This window comes from Buteo buteo, chromosome 3 (genome assembly GCF_964188355.1).
Source record: "Buteo buteo chromosome 3, bButBut1.hap1.1, whole genome shotgun sequence".
NCBI classification, from domain to species: Eukaryota; Metazoa; Chordata; class Aves; order Accipitriformes; family Accipitridae; genus Buteo; species Buteo buteo.
Genome location: NC_134173.1, coordinates 58,764,921 through 58,791,246, shown reverse-complemented (window position 1 = coordinate 58,791,246; position 26,326 = coordinate 58,764,921). Strand labels below are relative to the sequence as shown.

Below are 26,326 nucleotides of genomic sequence, written 5' to 3'. Positions count from 1 at the left end.
TTCCTTATTAATTCCCTTTGAAAGTTACTTTCCATACTCGCATTTCCAAACAAAATCAGTTACATCTGTACAAATTTAAATTTAAGTATCTAGTCAAATGAGGCTGGTTTCAAGACTGCTGGAAGTCAAGAGTGTCAATATACTTTCCATTTTGATTATGGTGGAACTGTTTACATACAATTGCTTAGCGAGGTGGATTAAGCTGGTAATAGTCTCCTGTCACTACAAGTGGAGCTGAGCAGAATTCAGGCTCATCTCTCCATGATGGTGTCTTCTTCAGAAAGGTTCTGTTCTTAGTCTGTGAAAATGCTCTGCCCAATAAGTATGTAAAGATGGGAGATCTCACAAGAACATACTTGAAACTGCACCACATTTGTAAGCAGATGTTATTCTGTGGTTTATAAAGATTAACTTATTTTTTTTTTCCTCCAGCTGTATGCCAGAATCTTACATTTGCGCACTTTCTGGAGACAGTCAGAAGTTGATGTACCGATTTAGTAAAAACTGGTCTGCTCTCTCATGTATTTGTGCCTAGTGTTGCCAAAGAGACTTAGACACATTTGGATGAGCTTTTTCACTTTCGGATGCATTTTTATTTGTTTTGACATGTGATGTTTTGAGATTGCATGTGTCTGCAAAAGTAGCAGCCAGAAGGAGATGAGACTAATTCTTGGTTTAAACAGTTCAAAGACTGAAGTGATCTAGTAACTGCTTTTAGAATGTCCAAACTGCTTTGTTATTAAAATCATATCTTTAACTCTCTCCCTATTTTAATAAATGCATTTTTATTTAATCATCATCCCTGTTTGAGAGAGGGGAAATCTGAGAAAGAAGTGATTTGGTGGATTGCAGTAGGAGTTGATGTCAGTCTGGGCTGATGTCTGGCTTTTTTTTTTTTTTTCTTTTTTTCTTTAGTCATACTGAGTCATGGTCTCTTCCTAGAAGAGTACTTCTCTGATAGCAAATGATGGAGCTGTTCAGCTACAGAGATTGAGTCTGTGTGTGTACAGCTTTCCTTTCTGGGCACTGTTTTCTGAAATTTATATTAATTTTTTTTTCTAAGGACAGGTACTTTTCCTTACACTCTCTTGTATTGCAATGTCGAAATGTTCCTACCAGCAGGTGGAGAATGATTAAAAAAGGCAAACTGACTGGATGATCACTCCTCTTTATGAAAGGTGACCTTTTCAGAATATCTAACTTCATTTTTCGGGTTCTAAATCCCACTTCAGCATATCCTGTTAATTTCTGTTGGCCGGACAGCGTATGCAGAAAAGGGCATTTGGAGGGAGATTTCCTGAGCCGCAGGAACTTTTGAGGAAAATCTGATGAACGGGCAGAGATGTTACAGCTGCCCAGTAACACTTTCTGAGCCTGGAAACTCCCTGCCTTTCCAGCTAAGTGCCACCATGTGAATCTTTTCCAGAGGAACAAAAAATGTCTGAGATTTCTCCGAGCCCTGCTAAGTGTGATCTATCCCTTCGTGTACATCAAACTGACAATTCCTACTGTTAAGCAAGAGGAAAGGTTTGGGATTAGCATATTTGCAGTTAGTAGTACCAGCCTTTCTGATCTGCAATCTTGCAAAAAGCTTTTTTTTTTTGGTCTTCTATTTTGAGGACTTTAGAGGTTACATACCACAGGTGATCTGATGGTTAAGTTTTTATTTAGCCTAAGGTGGTCCGGTCTGAAACACTGGCCATGTGAACTAGATGTCAGTTCTGGGTCTCTTCTTGGGAGACAGCAGCAGCAGAAGCTCAGGGCAACCTTGAGCTGTGTTGGAGGCTGACCTCTTCCACTCCTGTCTCCTTTCCCTCTCTGATAACAGTAGCTTGCAGTTCTGCTGACTCTTCTTTCTTCCGCACTTAAGAAAACTGCAGTTCTCAGGTTTCTTCAAGGCCAGGACGTTGCGGGGTGGCAGATGCTCCCAGCCCAGCTGTGCGAGAGGCAGCCGGCTGGGCTGTGCTGGCTGGTGTGCCTCTTCCAGGGAAGAGGCACTGGGCCAGATTCAGCTTGTTAACTTCCAGCTGGATCTTACTAGCTAGTCCGTCCAAGCAGCATGCTGAACTGGCAGCTGATGTCTAGGAGGTAAGCCTGGAACTGCAAACTGTTAGAGAACAGCAGAAATTTGAAGCATCTCTTAAAGTATTGACGGTGGACTTTCATAGTATGCAGAACTCGTCCAATAATCAGTTGTCAATTCTGCATCTGCAGCTGGGATAGGAAGGACTTGAAATCAGCTAGCACTGTGAACCAGAGCATTAACAAACTCCTTTGCTGGGCTTTACCTTGGTGTTTATTTTCTCTTCCCTTTCCCACGAGAGCTTTGTTCTACATCCATTCCCCTGCACACCACCTTCTCCAAGAACCTTTCCTTGAAGCCTGAGGAAGTGGTTTAACATTGGATACAGACGCACGCACACAGACACACACAAGCGTAACATCCCATCGTTAGAAAAGGAGTGTGACTTCCTGTACACAGCGGGATTGATGGGGGTGGGAACAGCACAGTTGCTAAAATGCAAACAGCAGAAAGGCAATTCCCAAAGGATATAAAAATTCCTATAATTTAAATTATTAAATTGGGTGAATGCTGGGAAATGTTCCACTGCTTCAGTACAGAGTCTCAATGCATAACCTACAGCCTTTCTGACAACTGAACTTGGACTGTGGAGGCAGGCAAAAAGAACGGGGGGATGGGTAGTGAAAGAAGATAGTAGGAATGGTTTTAAGCATCTTACTACTCAAAACTAATTGTCATTTTACTGTCACCTAGAAATAAAGGTGGGGAACCTAGCTGCAGCATATGGAATTTCTCTGTTGAAATGTTACCTAGGCTTCCTTGTTACAGTATCTCTGCTTCTTGTTGTTAATATGCATCTTGTACAGTAAAGAATTGAAGTAAAGAGCTCAAGTCAAATGCATCCTGGCCTGGAGTAAGGTTGCTTGCAGTACTTTTTGCTCTGATAAAAGAGGTGGAATAGCATAAAAATGGTGTGAATGTGGTGGACTAATTTTCCTTTTTGAACATTTTCTTGTCTATACTTCCCCCATATGTATTCTCACCCTGTAAAACTGTGTTGCACGCTAATCTCCTTGTAAACTTGTTGAAATTCCCCCTGTATCCCCTTAATGTTTTACCTGTCCTCAGACCAGCCTAGCTTGTGGCCCTCTGGGGTAAAAAGTTGATGTGACCTGCTTCTCTGCTACAGAACACATTTAATTAGATACCTGGACATGTAAATATTTGAGCATCATGGTTCCTAACTGAGGTGTTCCTAATCCTCTCTGCACCCAATTAGAGGATGTAGGCCTTTCCACAGGGGTCCATGCCATGCTAGGGGGTTGTACAGGGGCTGCAGGAGGACCTAGTAAGACAGCATTTGGCTGGAACTTTCCTTGATGAGGAAAGGAAAAGTATAAGCTGATGATTGTACAACAAAGAGTTTTCTGAAGGCCTTAGAGGTCTCTGTCCCTGCAGCAAACTCTAGTGGTACCTGTGCCATCAGTAGGAACAAAGCTGTGAGAAAGACCACATTCATGTTTAAATAGAAAGGGAAAGGGAGACACCAGCTTAATCACAATCAGCTGGATGAACCCAGAAAAACACTTCAGCTTACTCATTACCAACGAGGCACTTCTTGCTTCTCTGCCAGCTGTTTATGGGGAAGAAATCCATTCTTGAAAAGAAGGGGTGTCAAAACTACCATCTCTTTATCCAAGACCCCTTCTGGGCCTCATGGTGGTGCAGATTTCTAAGAGCACAACTTGGACTGAAAGAGTTATGACAAGCCTTTCTTTCTCTCCACCACATTCTCCAAAAAGGCTGCCCCAGTAAACGTGTATTGTTCTGTATTCCTTTTCTCTTGTGTTTTTGAATATGATAAACTAAGTTTTACCCTTAGATAACCTTGTGTGCCTACAAAATTTTATTTCGATGTCCATGTTCCTAAAAATAGTACATGAATGAAGCATTCCAAGCAGCAAACCGCAGCTTCCCGAGGTAGCAGTGGCTGTAGCGCAGTTTCTAGTTCAAAGATTTTGTTTTATAAGTGATATAACATTGCAGCGTCTGCGTCCAGTTTTACAGCATTGCTTTGCTGTGCGCTTTTTGTTCATGTTCCTTTAATGATACTTGGATGCAAAGCATGTGTCATTAGATGGCTAATATAACAGAAGATTGCTAAGGCATATGTTTTGTGGTATGTGTGCCCACTCCACTACTTAACAAGGCTGTTTAACCTATATGTTGTTTCTAGCCTGCAATGATTAAAATACTGCCCACATGTTTTAGTCATATATTTTATCACTTACATACTGAAAGTGCACTTACTTTTGCAGAATATATTTAAGACTGAAAGTTCAGGTTTAGGACTCTGACTCTTGGTACAAATTGTTTTCCTGGTGTCTAAAGCCATGCTTGCTCAAACAAACCTTTTGGTAAAAAGGGATCTGGCTGGGATTCGGTTGCCAAATGTGTTTAGAAAAGGCATCGTAAATGATAAATAATGATTTCAAGTTCATTTGTCTGGGACAAATCCAAGCACGATATGTATTATGTTCCAAAATTAATTCAGCAAAATGGGGGGGGGGGGGGGGATAGATGAGGGAGAGTGACGTGGTCATTTGGCAATACCAAAGTACATAATTTTCTTGACAAAGTTCTTAATATTTTGAAACATTTCCATATTTTGGACAGAAACCATACACTCTCTAATTACTGGCAATAAAACTAAGGATTTAAGAGCTATGAATGTTACAGTTGGCGGAAACTATAATTAAGGCTGGCAAGACTGCTTCCTTGAGGAAACAAAGAGTTCAGACAGCTTTTAAGAGGAGATGGTAGTTATTTTTCCCATTGAACTTCTGTGTATTGATAAATGCATGTTTGGCCAATCTTCAACCAGTAAGTTAAGCAGTAAACTATACCCTAAGTAACTTCTTAACTTGTGTTTCCCACTGTGCTGTTTCAGCTCTAAGACGATTTATCTAGTAATAGTTATCGTTTCTTCTGACTGTAAATCAGGATTTTTCAATTCTGTATCTTATATCTTTTGCTGAGAAAGAGAGGTGTAGACAAAGTAAAATTTAATGGATGTGGTTAAAAAGTAAGCTGGGTCTAAAATACTGTACTGTGTAGGTATTTGCATGCACTCTCTTGTAGCCTGTCTGCTGCCAGTGAGCCAGGGAGACTGTTACTACTGAATACAATAGCGGGAAGATTGTTAGTCATAAAATAAATGTGGGTGCACGTAAGTATTGCCAGTCAGCAGGTCATTACATGCAACCAAGTCTAGACCATCTTGGAATCACTGCAGAAACCACTGGCATATAAATCCCTCTTAGTCTGGTGGGCTTCCCTGGGGCAGTATTTTGTAGCCAGGAAAGATGCTGTGGAGGCTGAAGCTGGGAGTGGTGTTTGCTGCAGCTCCTGGGGCTTTCACTTTACTGCGATGTTCCAGTGCTGTCAGGACTTTGGCTGCCCCAGTAGCTTCCCAGGCACTGTGGGGAGAGCAGACTGGTGTGTCTCGGTGCTCGTCACTAGGGGCTTCCCTTTAGCCCACTAAGTACTGTGAAAGGGCATGAGTGGCTGGGCAGCCCTGGGGATGCTGGTTCCCAAGTGCCTGTGTTCCTGCTCCTCGTGCAATGAAATACTCTTGTCAGGTGGGCAGAACCAGAACTTGGCTTATCTTTGAAATAATTATTCCTACTTTATTCTGCACTGGAATGAAGACTGACTTTGAAACAGGAAGATCTTCTGTGAAGTGGGATTGTATTTTCTGTACATCTCTGCAAATGAGAAGGACCATTTTTGTGCCACAGGATTTTGAATTATTCAGTAGATTCAGGTAAAGAGTTATGTAGTTAGGGAACAGAATACTTTAAAAACCTGTATGTAGAAAGTTGTCACACAACTAGTAGTGTGGAAGAATAGCATGACATATAAAATTCCCTTCTACTTTATATCACTCTTCTAATCAACTCCCTTTTTCAGAATTGTTACCAAATTGACAGATTAGTTGTTTGAAGAGTCACGCATCTGTGGTGATTTTATTTGACTGTTGGTGAGGCAGAGATCCTGGCTCTAGCATATAACCACATTATTTTGAGTGAGTTTGTGTAACCAGATCATTTTGCATGTGAGTGAGTTTGTCTTTGAGTCATCTTCATCAGAAACTGCTTGTCCCCTCTTAGAACTGTCTGCAGATAAATTCGTTGCTGCAGTGCTGTGAAGAGGACCTCTGGTCAACTTCTTAGTGTCCAGATGGAGATCAGTGACAAGTGGTGTCATATGGCCCAGGACCCTCAGGGGTCCATATTGGGACCAGTACTCTTTAATGTCTTCATCAGTGACACAGACAGTGGGATCGAGTGCACCCGCAGCAAGTTTGCAGACCACACCAAGCTGAGTGGTGCCGTTGACATGCCTGAGGGATGGGATGCTGCCCAGAGGCACTTGAACAAGCTCCAGAAGTGGGCCCATGGGAACCTCATGAGTTTCAACAAGGCCAGGTGCAAGGCCCTGCACCTGGGTCGGGGCAACCCCCAGTATCAATACTGGCTGGGGAATGAAGGAATTGAGAGCAGCCCTGCGGAGAAGGACTTGGGGGTACTGTGGATGAAAAGCTGGCTGTGAGACAACAATGTACACTCGCAGCCCAGAAGGCCAACTGTATCCTGGGGTGCATCAAAAGAACCATGGCCAGCAGGTCGAGGGAGGTGATTGTGCCCCTCTGCTCTGCTCTGGTGAGACCCCACCTGCAGTACTGTGTCCAGCTCTGGGGTCCTCAGCACAGGAAAGACATGGACCTGTTGGAGCAGGTCCAGAGGAGGGCCGCAAAAATGATCAGAGGGATGGAACACCTCTCCTATGAAAAAAGACTGAGAAAGTTGGGATTGTTCAGCCTGGAGAAGAGAAGGCTCTGGGGAGACCTTATTGCCACCTTTTAATGCTTAAAGGGGGCTTATAAGATGGGGGCAGACATTTTAGTAGGGCCTGTTGTGATGGGACAAGGGGTAATGGTTTTAAACTAAAAGAAGTGGGAATCAGATTAGATACAAGGAAGAAGTTTTTTACAACGAGGCTGGTGAAACACTGGGACTGGTTGCCCAGAGAGGTGGTAGATGCCCCGTCCCTGGAAACATTCAAGGTCAGGTTGGACGGGGCTCTGAGCATCCTGATCTAGCTGAAGTTGTCCCTGCGGATTGCAGGGGGGTTGGACTAGATGACCTTTAAAGGTCCCTTCCAACCCAAACAATTTGATGATTCTATGAATGTGTTCATGCATCCTTCTGTCTGTTCTGTATCTCCAGATACGAAGTCATTTTTTAAAGCTAAATTAAGATGAGTGTGTTTTACAGTGCTTGCAACAAAGCAGAGCTAAGCATAGCACAATGTTTTTGTGCAGGTATATGGCACAATTATGTTTTTCTCTCCATCTTTGGAGACGAAGAAGGCAGCTGTTCAACAAGGACCATAATGGAGAGTGAGGTAATATGTGCATTTTTGGCACCTGGGATTCTGTTTCGGTTTCTAATTTTTACATTTAACCAATCCTAAAAAGGCACACAAAATGTTAAAACATGAAGTGTTAAAAATTACTTTCCAGGTCACAGGTTATGTTTTATACCAGACTTGTGTTGTTATGGTTCCTGCTAATATTTCTGGAGTTAGAAACCTGTCACTGTTTCCATTTGGAGAGAAGGAGCTATAACTGTCTATAAAAATATGTTCCCAGCCAAAGCATGCCATGTAAGGTCATTGCTGAAAAGCAATTAAAGTCTGGCAGCTTTGAAATTAGAGGCACATCAACAAGACTGGGAAATCTGCTGCTTTCTGACTGTGCTGCACTCCTAGAAGTCAGGAAATACACGATGATAGGTGAATGGTGGCTGTTTGGGGTCTGCTTTTATGGACCGTTCTGTACAGAATCGGGTCTGGATGGATGATTTTGGTTTGTGTAGATGTCTTTCGTGTAAGGTTTTGTTGTGCTCTGGATGTTATTTCACAAATTATGCTCTCAATGGATATTTGAACACCTATCATCCGTTTCCTAAATCTTTTGTGCAATTGGTCCTTTTCCTCTGGTTCACCACAATTTTAAGTAGCTCCAGCACACTCTTCCAATTTACGACGTCTCCCTGCCTCGCCAGCTGGACTCCACACATAGCCTTGGTGCTCCAGGAAGGAAGACTTGGCATCAAGTGAGTCTGGGGTTAATGAAAGCCTGGAGTGGGAAGTTATAAAAATCAGATGGTTATAGTAATTGTAAGGGGCTATACGCTGAGTTTAATAGCTCCACGGGGAATGGTGATATATGAGGAGTGTAGGAGGAGAGAATGGGCATAGGAAGGTGCCGTTACGTATCTCTCTCTCTCTCTCCCACTTCCCCCTCCCCTTTCATTCCCTCTTCGCAGGATATTTTATATCTTTTTGCCAGAATCCTAGTCTGACCTGACGGCACTGCATCATCAAACAATCCCTACAGAAAGCTTGCAGAGAGGGGAAGCTCTTTCCAAGATCCAGTCTTCTCCTCTGACTGCAATGAAATATGTAAGTCTGATAATCATGCGTGATTATCTCTCCTGCATTTTCCATGGTGATTCTAAATCATCAACTTTATCTTTTATCTTGATCAGATACTTATCTGTTTCATTTTATGTTCAGGCAGACGCAAGACAAGTTGGTTTTTTTAAAGGAAAACAGCCACAAAGTTAATATCACATTGTATTTTGGTGTGTCTGGAGTTCAGGATCAGAGTCACACGGGCCAGTGCTCTTGCTCAGGTGGAAAGAGGGAGTAGCTGGAGGCAGGTCTACTGTAAGGGGTTGACTGTAATCACAAACTTACCGTTGCTGTCTGCCTGTGATGACCGGCGTGGAGGCAGTCGTGGTGAGCCAGGAGTTTACAGCTCCACATGGAGGCACTGACAGTCGCTGTATGTACTCCATCCTTCTCCCTCTGTGGAGGGGATGTCAGGTCCTTGGTCTTAGTGAGTTGGACCATTGTGTCTTGTCCCATGACCCTGAATGTAAGGAGACCGTGATGTTACTTACTAAGCATATGAGGACACTAAAATTAGGATCTGCCTCATGTTCAGGATCATGCTATATCTGGATGATTGTAGTATTAGCTGCTGAAAAGGAGTGTTTAGGCAACAGTTAATAGTACTACATTGAAACATGGTGATTATATTTTGAATTAAAAAAAAATCTTGAAAATATAAAAAATTTTTCATAAGATAAAGTCTTTTTTCTGGGATTGTCTTCCATGCATTCTCTATCATTCTTGCTTCATAGAGTTAAAAGGTGCTTGTTTGTCCTGTTGGCTTTGCAAAGCCAGCACTGTGACAAAACATGCTTTAGATTCCAGCTTGCTTATTTAAAGAGTAATGAAATAAAATTGCACTGGCAACCTAAATTCTGCCTTTATTTACAACTCCTTTTAATTATGAAGGCCATGCTTTTTAAGTGGTTTAATAGAAAGCATAGTGAGTACAAAACCTTTCAGGGAGATACAAGCACCTTTCATGACATGATTTAATTAGTTGTTTTCTAGGGCTGGTTTTGGCAGGGAATATGTACGCGTGTGTATGTGTGTGCGTGTACACATTTACATGTGTGCAGCTCATAACTTGAGCAAACTTTGTTCTGGAATTCCTTGAGGCACAAGTGTGGAACACCACAATGTTTGTTTTGCAGTCATGTTTTGGAGAGGAGCTGTACTTTGAAGAATATTCTAACTGCATCATTTATTCCTTTTTTAAAAATAATAAAACCAACCAAACAAAAACCCAACATGATAGAGATTATGTGAGCAACTTGAGGTTTCAGTTTAAGTAGTTAAGTGTTTAATTATAAATTTAGATATCAATGTGTTTAATGATGTTTTTTTCAGAGGCAAAACTAAGTGTCATAATGTCCTAAAAATTTGTCACTGGTGGTAGGGATGAAAATGTGCTTATGATTTTCAGCTGCAGCTCTGTGTATTACAAATACCTCCTAAAAATCTTAAGGAATTACAAACTCAAGTAAATCTGAGATACAAAGTGAGAGATGCATTTAAATATTTTGCTTTCTTCCAGTGAAATAACTGTGTGAAGAAAACAGGTGTATTAGGGGATCATTTGAGTGCACTCTCCTTCTCAGTGCATGAGTTTGCATTAGTATATGCAATAAAGTAAAATTGTTCTGTCATTTTCACTTCTCATTTTAGAGCCCAGACCTGTCCACACCAATGCTTCTTTTTACAGATAGATATGTGAATGAAGATTTTTTTAAAAAAATTTTTTTTTAGGTCCTAGTATGTGACTTTGGACAAGTAAATATGAGAGCATGTTTAGTACTGCTAATTTTTAGGCAACTCTTCTTAAATGACAATATGGCTAGGATTTTCTTTACTCGTATGATGCTTTTTGGGCTCTCTGTGGGCTTTCCCAGTAGTCCAATTCTTAAAAAGCTTTTGCCTGTCTTTACAGAAAACTCATATCATCTGCTTCCAATGGGAAGATATGTTTTCTTCCAGTTAATTACTTCGAGTCAAAAAATCTAGTAATGGGAGTTGTAATCATGATATGTATTGGCAGGGTGAGTTAAAGACCATAGTTGCACCAAGGCTGTACTACGCAGTCCTTCCTTTCTGGAAGCTATCAACAAATATTTACCATTCAGAAAACTGTACCAGGAGACCCATAACTGAAGCAGTCTTGTCTCCTGCTGACTTATTTGAAAAGATTGAAGTCTGTTAACGTACAGCAGTGTTGAAAATAAAAACCCGTTTGCATATTAGACCTGCCTGCAAAAGCTGTGCCCAGGCGGAGGACCCCCCGCAGCAGGTGGCTGAGCTGTAGAAGGTGGTGAGAATTGGCTGCGTAACATCAGGGAGGATGAGGAGGAGTTAGATAGCTGGTTCCAAGCACAGTCTGCAGTGGACCCGAGATCAAACAGCCAAAAACTCCCCCACTGGCACACGCAAAAGAGGGGACAATAATGCACAAGAATGGAAGCTTGCAACGGGAAGGACCAGCAGGAGGAGGAGACTTCCCAGTACACCCCGAAGCCTGAGGTGCCCCTGCAGAACCACTTCACCGCGCTGCAGACTGGAGGGGAAGGACCTGTCACACCAGAAGAGATGCTGGAGCTGAGTAAGGCAGCCCGAACTGCTCCCCATGTCACAACCAGCACCTCTCCTATGAAGACAAGCTGAGAGAGTTGGGGTTGTTCAGCCTGGAGAAGAGAAGGCTCCGGGGAGACCTTATAGCAGCCTGCCAGTACCTAAAGGGGGTCTACAGGGAAGGTGGGGAGGGACTCCTTATCAGGGAGTATAGGGATAGGACAAGGGGTAATGACTTTAAACTGAAAGAGGGTAGATTTTGATTAGATATAAGGAAGAAGTTCTTCTATTGTGAGGGTGGTGAGGCACTGGAACAGATTGCCCAGAGAAGTTGTGGATGCCCCATCCCTGGAAGAGTCCAAGGTCAGGCTGGATGGGGCTCTGAGCAACCTGGTCTAGTGGAAGGTGTTCCTGCCCATGGGAGGGGGGTTGGAACTAGGTGATCTTAAAAGGTTCCTTCCAACCCAAACCATTCTGTGGCAATTCTACAGTGATTTAGCTGCCAGGTTTCAAGTGTCTCATTTGAAAATACTGGTCTGCATTTTTCACTACCTGTTTTTTCAGTGGTTTATGTAGTTTTTACCTCTGGTGGTCTCTAGGATGAAGTGTTTAGAGGGCTGAGGGGAGAACTTTGCAGAAATGATATCTATGAAATACTTCAGAAATGAAGTTTTTCCATTTTTTTTTAATGGAACTGATCTCTTTTTTTTTTCTTTTTTTCTCTCAGTGAGATATAGGCCTATGTAACTTCTTACTTTAAGGCATTGGCACTCCTTTTATTCTGAGATAGTGAAGTGCTATTATCTCAATTTTAAGAATGAGGAATTCAGAGTAAGAAAAGCTAAGTTACTTGCCCAAGTCATGAAAACAACTGTGGCTGAATTATTCTTTGAACCTAGGTGTGTCTTATCCTAAGCTGAGGGCTCACTGGAGTGGTTTATTCCTCCTCTCAGAGGTACAGCCTTTATAATAAAAGGGAATAAAAAATAAACTGATTTATTTAGCATATCCTCATTTGTTTTTTAAGATCAGGAAGGACTGTTACTATAATATATTGCCAAGTATTATTACCTTTTACTCAGATGTGTGTAGTCTAAAGACTCACTCAAACTGGCACAAAGCACTTCAATTCACAGGTTACTAAACTATGTGTCACAGACCATGGCAGTGACCAAGCAGCCGCAAAACACTTCAGGTCCGTGGAAAGGTGAGGCATTAACTAAACGAAAATTGCTCAGGCAGTCCCAGTAGGTAAACAGTGCCACATGCTGCAAGTCTATGCTGATGTGATGGAAGAAAATTCCTTTCTGAATGTAATCTGTTAACTAGCTTGACTCTGAGTATGGGTGATTTATACAAACTAGACATGAGTTTTGATTGAGCAAGTTACTTGCCCCTAGTTATGGCCAGTCTCTGATCATTCAGAGGAAGAAAAATAGTTTTCCCTCATTCTTGGGTGACTACATCTGCCAGTTGCATATTAAAATTGGTAGCCTTTTCAGGTTAGTGGCTGGGCCCTGGAGTGTGAGACTATATGTGATTTATAACTAATGTCTTAACAGGCATGAGAGTACTGAGGGCAATCTGGGCATCCCTACCTGGGATCAGGAGAGACTCACTGGCCATGTCTACAATAGCAAGAAATGAGGTCCAGTGGGGTGCATTTGTAGAACTAAACAACTAGTTCTGGGGACCTGGTGTCCATGCTTTATGGATTTCAGGGTTTTACTTTGGGCTAGCTCTAATCTGGTTCTGTGAACTGGCTGCATGCTACTTGCTGAAGAATGTTAGGTGTACACTTGGAGCATATTTTCCAGTTCAGGTTGATTTGGAGGAAATGCAGCTCCAGGACTGCTCTGGCATGTGGAGCAAAGCTCAGTCTATAGGTGATGACATGGATTCCTGACATAAAAGCACACTGATGATCCAAACTGTGACAGACACTCACAATTCATGTATTATGGAGTGCTTGCATGATATTTCCAGGGGCAAGTACTTTTTCCCAGAAGTGCCATGAAAGCATATGACTTCTGAAGAAAGAGGTGGTCTCCCTAACAAGGGCCTCAAGCCAGTCCGGACCTCTTCCCATGCCCTTCTTCCCCTGCCTCCGTCTTACAGGTAGCATGTTCCAGTGTTTAGTTACATGGAGGACACATCCTGTTTTAGTTCAAGCCTAACTTCAGCTTCCAGTCAGCATCAGCAAGATGGACCCCCTCCCTCCCTTCCCCTGGGTGGTTGGTACTTTGTTCAGCTGCATTTTTTAGGTTGTAAATGTTTAGTCAAGACTTGAGGTGACTGTGCCAGTAATGGTTCCTTCTGGTGACTTGTTACCCATCAATTTTTGTCATCTGGAGACTGTGTCAGCAAAGATTTTGTGTATTGTTTGGAGCTTCTTTGGTAAGCATTAATTCTTTCTTAATACAGTGGACATTTAGAGATTAGTTGGTGAGCTGGGTTTTAAAATCAAAATGTCATGTTGTACTAGGTCAGATGACTTGTAGAAATCAAAGTATAACTCACCATCAGTTTTCTTTTCTCCCATGCTCATAGAGGGTAACAGTTTATTTTGGTCCAAACCCTTGCTTATTCTATTTATTACATATGTATGTATTTATATTTAGTCTCTACTTCTCAGTGATGTGACACTTCTTAAAGACTCCATTTTTTTTCCCCTGGAATTGATGTCAGGTGAATCAGTTTGTAGTTCCCTGTTTGGTACATAGGCTGTCCTCCGAGCTGTTGGGCTTTCCTCAGTCTTCAAGCATTTATTAAATAAAAATAAATAAATTAAAAAAAAAAAATAGAGGGAAGCATTAAGGTAATGCATTTAGCAATTGACTGGCAGTGATAGTTGCTTACATTTTTTTTCTCTTTGGCAAATGGTCTTGCATAGCTTCCTTTTGTATGGATGGCAAACTTTTGATTACAGCTGTGTTATCACATTGGGTGGATACATCCTGCTTTATTCTAAACACGAGATGTAACTGTTATGCTCTTTTGCTTTCTCTGTCTGTTATTTTAAGTGTTAGAAATATGGTTTGTTATTCTGGTCTCTATTCACTGTTGAGTTTTGGGATGTGAGGGTGTAGAGGGGTGGGGTTGGTTTTTTTGGTTGGGTTTTATTTGATCCCTTTAGGTTATTTGTCAGTTATCTCTATTTTCTAACAGATTGTTTGCTTTTTACACCTTGTTTTTCCATCCTTTGAAGCTGTGCCTTAATACTACTTCCATATATTTTATTTTTTTTTCAGTCAGAATGGTCTTTTTTGCCATACTTTTTGTTTGTTTGTTTTGGTATTTGTGGTACTATGGCTTGTTATTCATCCAGTAGAATATCCTTAAACAATAACCAATTTTAACTCTTTCCAATATCTAATTTTTGTTTCCAGTCAATTATGCCAACAAGTAATTTAAGCTTGGTAAATCTGGCCCTTGCAAGGTTTCCAATAATCACATTTCTGGCTTATGCTATGTACTGCTTGTACAGTAGAAACGTAGCCAGTCCAAACCTCACAGGTACAGTGTCAACTGCTAATTTTTGATCAGCACTTATCTGTTTTTTGTCTTAATAGTTAATCTAACTTTGAATTGCCCCATAATAAGCACACTAGTGTCGTGCTTTTTATAAATAAAAAAGACCCCAGCTTCTTAAAGAAACTCTAGATAATGTTCTTTAATGCTCATATCAGACATATCTCATAATAGATTTCTCCAATGCTAAAGTTTCCTGGGATGCTATTTTTCTCTTCTGATAGCTGACGGCTAAGGAATAATTTATCCTGGTGTCTTGGGAGGGCTGGAAGTCCACCAGTTTTAGTCTTGTAAGTAAACTTTATAGGGCACGGAGTTGCTGTACTTCTGTGTGTGTGACACTAAAGGGTAATTGTCTGATGGAGAATACTGTCCCCATCACTGCTTATCAGAGTCTCACCTCCTGAAATGAGGGGGCGTGGGTGGGATCAGAGTCATTTTGGCCAATGGTGGATATTGTCTTGTGCTTTCCTGCATTTACTCTAATTTGAGCTGAGCTCATAGCTACCTATAGGTCTTTTCCTCTGTTGAGCTTTTTTCTCTTAAGATGGCTCACTTTGTGAGGGAAAGGATACTTCCAGCTGTGAAGATATCCTTTAGGTTCCCTTATTTGCAATTACAGCACATCTCCAAAATGCTTTGTTTCCATTTCATTCATTGATACTTGTTGCCTCTCTCCACGGGATCTCCTGTGAAAAGGAGTATATCTGGACATCCAGAAAACTTTCCATATCCCCGTGTGCTTTGTTACCTGTTCCTCCTCCATCAGAAGTGCGTTGCACCTCATGTAGCTCAAGCTGCCTCCTTCTTCAAGCAAGAAATGAAATCTGATGCTTCAGATGCAGGTCATAGGACCACAGGAAAAGTCGATCTGTAAGAGACCTCCCAAGCAGGCGGTGAGACCTCCCTTACTGGTCTCCTGCTGAAAGCAGGGTCAGCTCTGAGGCCAGACCAGGTTAGCTGGGGCTTTATCCAGTTGGGCTTGAAATGGCTGTGCCTTCCTTGACCTGGTCAGAAGAGCTGTGATGCCACTTGGAGTCCTGGACTTACTGAAACTGGGTAGCTGTTGGGGTAACCACGGCATCCATCTAGCTTTGAATTTCTTTCCTGGGCAAGGAGGAAACCATATCTCCTCTCTGCCTCGTGCTTCAGTAGAGTTGAAATGGATTCAGCCCCAGTACCCCAGCTGGGACCTTGTAAGTGCTATCGGTTTTCTAGTGCAAACATAATCAGTAACTACTCTCTGTCAGCTGCTCTAGCTGTGGAAATGCAGTGCTGTGTCTACACAATACGCTAATGAGTTTCTTGTCGTATCTACCTGGAGACTACCAGCCTGGCCCTCTGCAGTACTGTGGGGAGCAATTTTACTTCTGTGTGGTCCAAGCTTCATTCTCAACCTAATGCCTAACCTGAAACCCAGGTTGCTTCCATCAGGCTTGGACATCTGGCAAATCTGCTTGTACAGACCCCCACTGAAGCTTTGCTCGGAACTAGCTTTTGCTCAATGTGAGGACCTGTACAACATTTCTCCTGCAAAACTTACGTTACAGTGAATGTAACCTTACATGCATTTTAAAGTTTCCTACTCAGCTCCTTATGTCTGAGGCCATTAAATCTTCCAGACTATTCCCAGCTATCTAAACCTTACATTTTTTCTTTCTTAGAGGGTATCACTTTCTGTACTTTTCAGTTTAGTAATATTCTTTAAAAAAAAAAAAAAAAGGCAAAAAGCTCCATTTACGTGCTGTTCAACATTTCAGAAGTTTGGTATTTATGAAACACTAACCAATGAGTTCACTGCTTTGTAAATTGGAGAAATAAGGCATGTTCTCTTCACTGTTACAGATTTACAATCACAGTCAAATATTTATTTGTTTGGCATTTCCTTTACATGCCAGTTCCTGTTGTGCAATAAAATGTGATAGTAAACAATAGTTAAGCATGTAGTCATTAGTTTAGTGGTGCCTAATATAACAATGAAAATAACTATAAAGTATTTGTCTCTCTTTATTTCTGTTGGAATTGCTGTATGGATTATCTAGCTTCAGGGTCCAGAGTTGGTATCTATCACCTTTAAAATATGTTGAATTTAATCTTCCAGGAAGTGAAAAGAAAGACTTGAGCTCCTTCTCTAACTACTTTTTTTCTGTTCCTCAATCTTTTCTACCTTTTTAGGAATTGTTCAGTAAAAGGATGAAAAGGCAAAGTGAAATATGCATCGTATATAAGGTCTTCTTGTATCTCCTTGTACTTTGTGTCTTAATCAGAGTGTTCTGGATCTTCACCTCTTTAGCTTTAGTGCTTCCAATAATGTTTTGTCTTCAGCAGTTTGGGTGGATCTGGGTTTGGAACTGTGTTTTTGTTGGAATGCTTCTGCGCTGGATCCCTGCAGTTTTTGGTGCTTGGAAAAGTTATAACTTACAATAGAAGACAAAGCAAACATGCCATCAAAGGCAAAAAAATTAAATCTCTGTTTATTCACCTGCATGCTAGAGATGAATCTTATTCACAGCAGCTAGCTGAAATATTCTAGATATTAAAAGGCTTGGAAAAAAAAGAATTTGTATAAATGCCTGGGACTTTGTTCCAATAGGATTTGTGTCCCAGATGTTGATTTGCAGCAGCGATGTGCTGGATGAAGTTTGCTGTTGAATGTACCATCAGATAGTGCCACACAGAATACATACATGGAGAAAATGCATTCCTGTGCATTTCTGTGCAATTTTGTAATTGATAGTGACAACTTGTGCATTTCTGGATGACTATAGCATGGGAACCTGAAATGGAAAGGTCTGAGACTGGTGTCCAAGTGACTTTTAATCACCTGAGGGGTAGAAATACACTGCCGTGTGGACTCCACTGACCCAGCCTCCCCAGCAGTGTGGTGTTACGAGGAAAGTAAAGGAGCGTTTGTTTTTTATTTTTTGTTTCTCTTCCCAATTAACACCATATATAAAGAGTTGGTCCAAGGTATAGTAAGTCTCTGGAAGAAGCACAACTATTTCTTCTGTATTAGAAGTGGAACTACCAGCCTCTGTTTGAGTGTCTGCTTGTGCATCTCAGTGCGATTTATTTTCAATGGAAGGCAAATAAACTTTCCACTTGAAATAAGCTCGGGAACGTGGGGGTTGTCGCGTACTGTCTTCCCTGCTTCCCTCTGCCTACATACAAAACCTAGAAGGAGCTCCTGCGCCTCATATGTAGGTGAGATATAGCAGATATAAGTGAAAAAGAGATAAAGCCTTAGCTGAGGAATGTGACTTTCAAAAGCCTGTTTGGGAGAATACAGCGATGGGTTTTGAAAATTCCCGATTCCTGCTGTAGATGGTTTAAGGTCGGCTCTGTGCAGGCACAGAGCTCCCCATGCTGAGCAGCTGGGCTCAGCTCTTCTGTACTTCACTGGCTGCAGGAGAGCTGTGGCTGGTGAGGGACAGAGTGGTGACCTGGTGGGAGGGAGCTGTAGATGTCCCTTTGCTGAAACCAGCCTGCTGTGCCACTGAGACAAAAGAGCCCTGCCACTGCATGAAGGGCATGCTGGAGGGAGCCAGACATTGGAGTAGGTCCTAGGGGTAGAGCAGAGTGGGGGTCTGGTCTCCGTCCCATCAATTGATTTATGCAGGTTTCATCAGATGTAATTAATCTGTGCTGTTGTCAAAGGTAATGACTTGTGGAGCTTTGCCTCTGTGTCTGCATTGCTGGGGTTTGGGGAACAACCCAGAATCTCAGATGCGATTTTCTTTTGAAGTAGTGGCTTTGGGGGATTTCTATATTTTACTCTATAGACCTGTAAAAAGCTGAAAGTGTAATTAGTGTAAAATCTAAATAAGAGAAACTGGAAGACAAATTATCCTTCAAAAGTATTGCATAAATCCTCTTGGGTTTTATGGTTGGAATTGCTTGAGGTTACAACACATGAAGCTACCAGAATTTAACCAAATTATCTGGGGCTTATAAAGTATCCTAAATCATAAAACTGCCTGATGGAAGTTTGTTTAAAGTTTATTTCATGGATATTTTTACAGAGACTGAAGATGCCAAGTAAGATAAAGAATTTTGAGATTTGGAATAGATAAAACTGCCCACAGCTGTGCAAACAGTATAGCGATGGGCATGTATTGGCCATGTTTCGGTACTGCTAGACTACAGGGTTCCTAAAAAAGCATCATTCTAGCAACTCATAAGCAGATGAAACAGAGGTCATCTTGGAGGTATTCTTTTCAGCATGATAACAACTAAAGCAGCTACTTTACAAATCACCAACTTGAAAGGATTAAAGGAAATGGCTGGTCCATTTGTTGGTCTAATGCAATTTGTTACTATAGCTGAAATGGATTGGCCTATAAATTATAACTCAGAAGTGGGATTGGAAACATGCACATGAATGTGCATCATGTAAGACTTTTGAACACCAAATGTAAGTATTTGGGGGAGTTAGGCTTCAGAACAGATGACCTGTGAGTGGTATTTGTGAACCAGTTCAATGGTAAGGCTTGGGTTGTTGTTTTTTTTTTTTTTTTTTTTTCTGAACAGGCTATGTAGCTGGCCTGTATGCATGAACACAAGGGAAGAGGGCTTTTTTTATTTTATTTTTTTTACCTTTTTTTTTCGTCTCTGCCTGCACTTTGTGGCTGTGATGCTTGGACCTTTTATCCCCTGGGTTTCAGGTGTGAGTGTTGAATTACTCTGTCAGTGACAGCAGGAAGACCTAGCATAAAACTGGTGAATCTATGAACAGCAAACATCAATAAAAGCTAGTATTTCCTAGGACATTTGAACAGGGAGTGGGACATTTTCCTCTCTGTGTCTATTTCTGTACTTGATTTTTAGGATGGCAGGTGATGGAATGGTGTTTGTGACCTGCAACAGATGTTCCTTTTTTTTTTTTTCCTATCCAGTAGCCAGAAGGGACTTCCTGTGCATAAAATGTAAATTGTTGACAGTGCTGGATTTCTCGATTGGAAGGACAAATACCATCCCTAGGAAACACTGGGGAAATGGAAGAGGTCTGAGCAACCAGACTGAGGAAGCATTGCTGCTCCATTTTCAGGGAGAGAGGAAATGTCCCCCATGAAACTGAACAGAGAAATTGTGGAGGAGGATTCACACCAGAAGTAGGAGGAGGAAGCAGCATTCAGTATTGTTGAATGCAAGTGAGGACTGGTAGGCTGTGAACAGCAGACAGAAGAAGACAAGGGGAGTTAAATGTTTCCAGTTGATAGCAGGTATCCAGACAGTAAACTATGAGAGATGCCTTTAAAAGCTCTAGATGGTTGAATGAAGAAAGATGGCTGAGATTCCAGGTGGGCTGAACTGCCCGCCACAGAGGTAAGAAAGTCAGTAATGTTCTCAAAATACCTAAGCAACCAAGGCATCCTGAAACATACATGTCGTTTTATTGATAAAGTAGGCTTCTGAATTTGGTAGTCAGTATGCAATGCTGATAATGCCTATAGTCAATAAATATTGCAAAAAATATCAATATGTGGGTGATTTCTTGAGACTTGCCAGGGTGCTGAAGGAGAATAATATCTAGCTGATCTTCAAAGTGATTCTCCCTACCATGGTGGTGGGGAAAAGAGTACAGAAAATTCTGGAAGTATTCAGCTGGATAGCCATGTAGCAAAAGTAAAATGTTTTGATTTCAAAGTGGACTAAAAGGCCGCTGTCTTTTGAATATAGATGGAATGAAGACAAGTCTTCTGAGGCCTAGACTAGAATAATCAGAAGGATATTATAACAATGAGAGAATGAAATGAGCCTACAGAGTAGCTTAAGCATAAAACTGTGATATTGAAAATATAATTAAGACCTCCAAAGGAAGTGAAGAAATGGTTTCATAATAAGCAGGCAAAATTGTTCACTTAAGAGCGTAAATTTGGTGAGATTTATACCAAACTCACTGAAGTGAAATGCCACCCTGCAGTTAGTCTGTCTTCAGAGGAAGCGTGGGGAACTTGTGGGTTTTCTGAGTTGTGGACAACTTCAGAGAAAATGATCCGAAGTGGTTAAGACCCAGCGTCCTGAGAAAGATAGCACTGGGGGATCTCCTGCGTAACTCCAAAAAAGGGCTACTTCCTGCCCAGAGCAGCATGGTACTTGGGAAATAATGTCTTTGTGGTCAAAAAACTTTACATAACACATGAATGTTTTGGGAGAGTAATATCTAGGAAAAGTAGAGAGGTTATATCACTTCTGTGTTTGGCACTGGTACAATCGCTTTCCCATTGCTGAGCTCTTTTTTTTGGTGTCCCTAAGCATGTTGATAAAATGGTAAGGGATTGATCAAAGGACTGGATACTTTGCCTTGCGGTGAGACATTCTGGAATCTTGCTCTGTTTATCTTACCCATGAGAAGGCTAAGGCTTGACCTGATCAGAGTGTCTGCATTGGGGGAAAAAAACATTGAAAAACTGTTAACAGTCTGGCAGGCAAAAATATGAAAAGGTTCAGTGGTTGCTATTTGAAGTTCAAAATTCCACTGCAGATTTTCAACAGTGAGAATGATTAGCCCCTGTGATATCTTAACAAAGGTTGTGGTGGTTTCCTTACCGCTGACAATTTAAAAATCAAGATCAAATGGTTTCTTAAATCATATGTTTTAGTAAAGCACAAGTTCTGTGGCTGTTTTATACAGGGCATTGGGTTAATTGTTCATAAAAATCCCCTTTGACCTTGAATCTTTTAATTCTCTTAAAGACAATGACTAGAATCAAGCTAGTCATTCTTCCCCTTGCCCCCCCCTTTTTTTTTGTTATTGAAGTTTTCTGTCCAAAACTTACTTTTGCTTTCACAAAGCTCTAATGAAAAATAGGTATTTTTCTTGGCCAGCTTCTGTTCATAGCCCATCAGATGGCTTTTAACTATAATAACCTTGCAGTCTTACAGTGTTAGTACATTGGTATACTACGTAATATTGGTGTATCTGTAAGGCTGTCTTCTTTGTTCCATTCTTTGGTACCCTGAAGACATATGCCAAACATGAGTGTATTTTAGTTGGTTTTCTTGAGATCTGTGTGGGATATCTTTATAGCATTAGTTGAATTCAGGATTATGAAATCTGCTCTTTCTGCAATAAGTGCAGCTTGTAGTAGTCTTTTAGTTGCTCCCCTCCTCTGAGCCCCGTCTGCACACCTCATGTTTATAGTGATAAGTGTCTTGGAGACATTCCTGCTAAATCTGAACTAAAATCCAATTACCAGCACTTATGTGGCCACAATCCCAGTTAGGACAAGAGTGCCATTAAGCTGGCCATTGTACCATTAAGCCTGGGTTTTGGCTTCAGAGAGTTCAAAAGACCAAAGACTGCCAAATAGAGACACAATGACCAGGCAACAAGTGATACTAAGAATATAATGAGCATGTTAGCCAGGCCCTCTAAAGAAATTATATTTAGGTAATGACTTTTTCTACTGCTTGTTTCTCTGCCAGGCCCTCCTCTTCCTCCAGTTGGTTTTGTATTCATTTGTCCATTTCAGCCTGGTTTTTACAGAAGTGTAAAAATTCCAGGTTCTTGTGGTGAGCTGAAGCACCAGGTTCAAAAGAGGTTTGTGACACCTAACAAGTGGGTATACCAAGAAAGACACAAATTAGTAGTTGTTGTGGTATGGGCTGCAAAACAGTAAGATCACTGAAAATCAAACGCTCTTAGTTCTGTTGCTTACAGAACAACTTGTATTCTTGTGGGGAACAGGCTGGACTCATTTTGTACTGTTGATTCTCTTGTGATTTCAAATAGTCATAACAATTCACTTAAAACTGCTTCAGCAATATGGCTTAAATACATTTGATCCAGACAAGAGTTAAAGTAATTAGCTGACATTTGATTTTACTTGATATGAACCCAAACCATGAAACTTTGAACACCCTTAGAGTTCAGACATGTTTCGTTCAGTGTTTGGGTACTAGTCTGTGTTCTCAAGTAACATTTGCAAACTTGGCAAATTTAATCCCAGATTTAAAATGAAAGCTCAATGTAGGGAACCAAGTCTGTAAAAGCTTTTTCTTTAAATGTAGAGATGCCCTAGAGTATAGCTGTAGAAGCAGCAACCAGAAGGAATAAAAAATACATTACCTGTATAAAGTTGTGTGTTTGTGTTTATGTGCGGTGTTCACACCTGCGTACATGCATATGTGGCTGTACAAAACATTACTTGTGCTGCAAGGACCTTACAATCTTAACAGACAGCCAGCGCAGTCATGCGCTTTGAGACCCAGAGGATGGTGCTAACTTAGAGCATGTGTGCATTTTCGGTTTTATGATGTGACGACAGCAGCGCTCTGACACTGGTTAACATTTGTGGGCCTTGTGGAAGGAGCGAGTTTCCGTGAGGGATTTGGCTGGAGGAAACCTGCCTTGCCTGGCACACAGAGTTGAGGAGGGTGTTCCAGGCAGGGTCGAAATAGAGATGAGTAGTGTGATGTTTTACATTGCGCATGATGGAACTGGTAACTTGGAATGTGATTGACTGTGTTTTGTAAGCCTGTAATTTTTTCTTGCAGTCTAATACAGAAGGAAAAAGAAGAGGTTATGAAGAAATTCGAAAGGAATTGTATAGATGTTTCTGCTGAATGCAGAGGCGTTCACTTCCTCTTTCAAAGAGCAATTATATGAGAATTGAAAAAGCTGTATGTGATAAGAATACATTGTATTTTCTATGTTAAGAAACCGAGATGGAAAGGGAAGACTTTGGGGAAGGGAGGATTTTGTAGAATTTAATTATAGCCTGTGTACGTAGGGGCAAAAAGAGAAAGTTAAGTTGGTATCTTCAAGATGACATACCTGTGTGACACCAAAAACAGTGCTACAGTATTTGATTTGTGAAAGTATATGTTCAGTGTCCAAGTAATTTAATAGTAGAGCATATCACGATTTTCCCTGCTTTGGGACAGGTTGAACTGACAGAAAGGTCACAGAAGTCAGTATGCTTCCCATGAAGCTCTGAAAAGAATATAAGCAACAACAATGTGGAAGAACACCAATTCTGTGAAACACACTTCAGAATAACTTACCGTACGCAAAATACCTGGAAATTATTCAGTTTGGTGACTAAGCAACACAATGGGAAGTTTTCAGATTCTTTAATAAAGTTTACTCTCTGTATTACAGCATACAAATCATATTATCTCACCTTACCATTGTATAATTCTTCAGTGATTTTTTCTTTTTTTTTTTTGCTTAGTGTGGTAAAGAAAGAAAAGAAAAATATCTGATGCTTTTTTAGGTTTTTGTTATAACTTAGTAACTAGGAGGGCAACAGGGAAGGTCATCACTATGTGACCATCTTGAACTCTGTTATCCAAACTCAATGTGTGAGTTTAATAACAATTCATTTAAGTAACAATACATGTGTCACATCTATAATACCTCATATCTGAGGATTTCAGAGCAGTTTACAAGTTCTGATGAACTGAGTCTCAGCATTCTTATAAGAGGGGAAAAAATACCGTCACAGAAATTACAAATAATTTGTTAAGGCTGCTCAGGAGATAAAGAAGGACAGTCTAGGTGTCGTGGTTTGGGGAACCTACACACAAGTTAAAATTTTGGGATAAATATACACAACTTCTTACAAAATTACTATATTATTGAACTCTTTCATATATCTCATGTTGACCTTAAGCTGTGAAAGATGTGCCGTCCACCTCCTAAACAAAGGATAGACAGGATAATGGAGGATCATTTTATGCTGTTAGCTCCTTTTCATGTGAGAGTATGTTGGGACAGAGTTATGGTCAGCATAATTAAATTTGCCTGCAGAACAAAGAGTTATCGACAAAGATATCTTGCCAGAAATAGAAAAAAGAGGTACCTGAGGAGAGTAACATGTGGGCAGTCATAGATAAAGGAAAGTTGGACAGTAGAGTCAAACTGAGACACGTTTTGCAGCCAAGAAGTCTTGAATTTTAATGGAGGTCAATGAGGGAAGGTGGACATGAGACTTACCTGGATACTACAAATGTGTCTGCTCCAGAGCCTAATCCCTCCTCCCAAAGCTACGCTATTGAGAATAGTCACCTTTAGCTATATCCATGCTGTTCAGCAATTGGCAGGCCCTATGTAACAATCATAAACATACTGCCTGTGAGACCCTGACTTCAGCTGATTCAAACTCCAAAAAACATTTTGAGTGGTGAATAAATACAGGCATCTCACATCTTTACTTTTGCTTTGCTCCTTTTAATTCTTTTCTTATGGTACGGGCTTCTGTGAGGAACCTTGAATAAGCTGGAGGTACAGATTTACTGAGAGTGAGATGCAAGGAGACTAAAAGGGGATTCAGAAGTCTACAGGATTGCCTACCATGTGTTAAGCAACAATTGTTTTGGAGTACGTGGTCACGTATTATTTGATGTGGTTACAGATAGGCAATCCCTGCCGACAGTGAGATGAGGGATGCATCCAAGCCTAGCTCATCATCTGTTTGTTTCTCTTCTTGTATGTCTTTGAAGATTTGGATTGTGAATGAGAATAGTTGCAAGATGAACCGTAGGAAAAGTTATATCTGAGTTCTTGTGGGCAACAGGAGATGGGAACTTGTGTAGGAGTATAAGGCAGTTGGTCTGGTAGGGTGTGTCATTACAAAAGGGTTAACAGCCAAAGAATCGTACATATACTGTAGAGGGTAAGGATGCTATTCCCATTAAGAGGGTCTCACCAGGTGAGCCTGGTGCCAGAGGACTCCAACACTCAGAAAGTCTCCCACTGGCTGAGCTGTTTCACACTGGATCACTTGGCTTCTCATCCTGCCTGCCACCCACTAGGATTATTTTGTACAAGATCGGAGTTGAATGCTGTCGTGCTGAACTTGATGAGGCATGTGTGGGGAACGGGAGCAGAGAGGGAGTGGGAATGTGGTGTGCAGATGTGTGAAGGTGAGAGTAAAGCTTATCAGCTACTGGTTCCGGCGGGTGGTGGGCTTTTCCTTTTTTCTTTTCCTGGCTCCGCTGGTGAAGTCATCCATTGAACAACCTCAATTATCCATCCATACAAGATAAAAGTACCAGAGTACTATGTTAGGGTGTGAATACTTTTAAATGCTTTAAAATAGAACAATTAAACATAGTCCTTGTCCAGCTGCTCACAGGGTGGCCTCTACTAAAAGCTTGAGACCCCAAAGACACTTTCCTTCTATTGCATAATATTTTTCTTTTGTTTCCAGTAAACCAGGTTTGAACTGGCAAATTTCTGTGAAGTCCTGCAGCCAAGTTAATATTTAAAGCAGACCTGTTAAGTTATGCTGGTTTCAGGAATGTCTTGAGACATCCTCCCTCTGCTAACCTGCTGTGCTGACTCAGCGCCTGAGAAGGAGTTGACAGCCCATGGGGACAAGGGAGTGTTCTGCAACTCTGCAGAAATGCAGGATACTAAAAACTCATAGGGGCAAAAAGTGATGCCGCTAAAGTTTGTGTTGCAGTTATCAGCCAAGTAATTTAAAAGAAAAAAAGAAAACACAAAACAAAACCAGAGAATAGAATTGAAGGTACAGCAGCTGGTAGCCTAAAATGGTAATCTGCACTAAATGCCCTCCTTTTGTAATGTCTGTGCATATGATTTTCAGCCTATTTTGGGTAGAAACTTGCAGAAGAAGGCTCTTATAAGAACTGCTACTCTTCTTTTCCAAATAGTTGTCTTGACATTCTCATTAGAAAGACCAAGAAAAGACTGCAAGACGACAGTTGTTC

At 41.1% G+C, this 26,326-nt stretch overlaps 1 protein-coding gene across 2 annotated transcripts in view; it reads left to right on the top strand.

Annotated features, from left to right (window-relative positions):
• The window catches only part of RSPO2 (R-spondin 2), a 110,389-nt gene that overhangs the window by 28,444 nt on the left and 55,619 nt on the right, over positions 1–26,326 (top strand). The window lies entirely within an intron of this gene.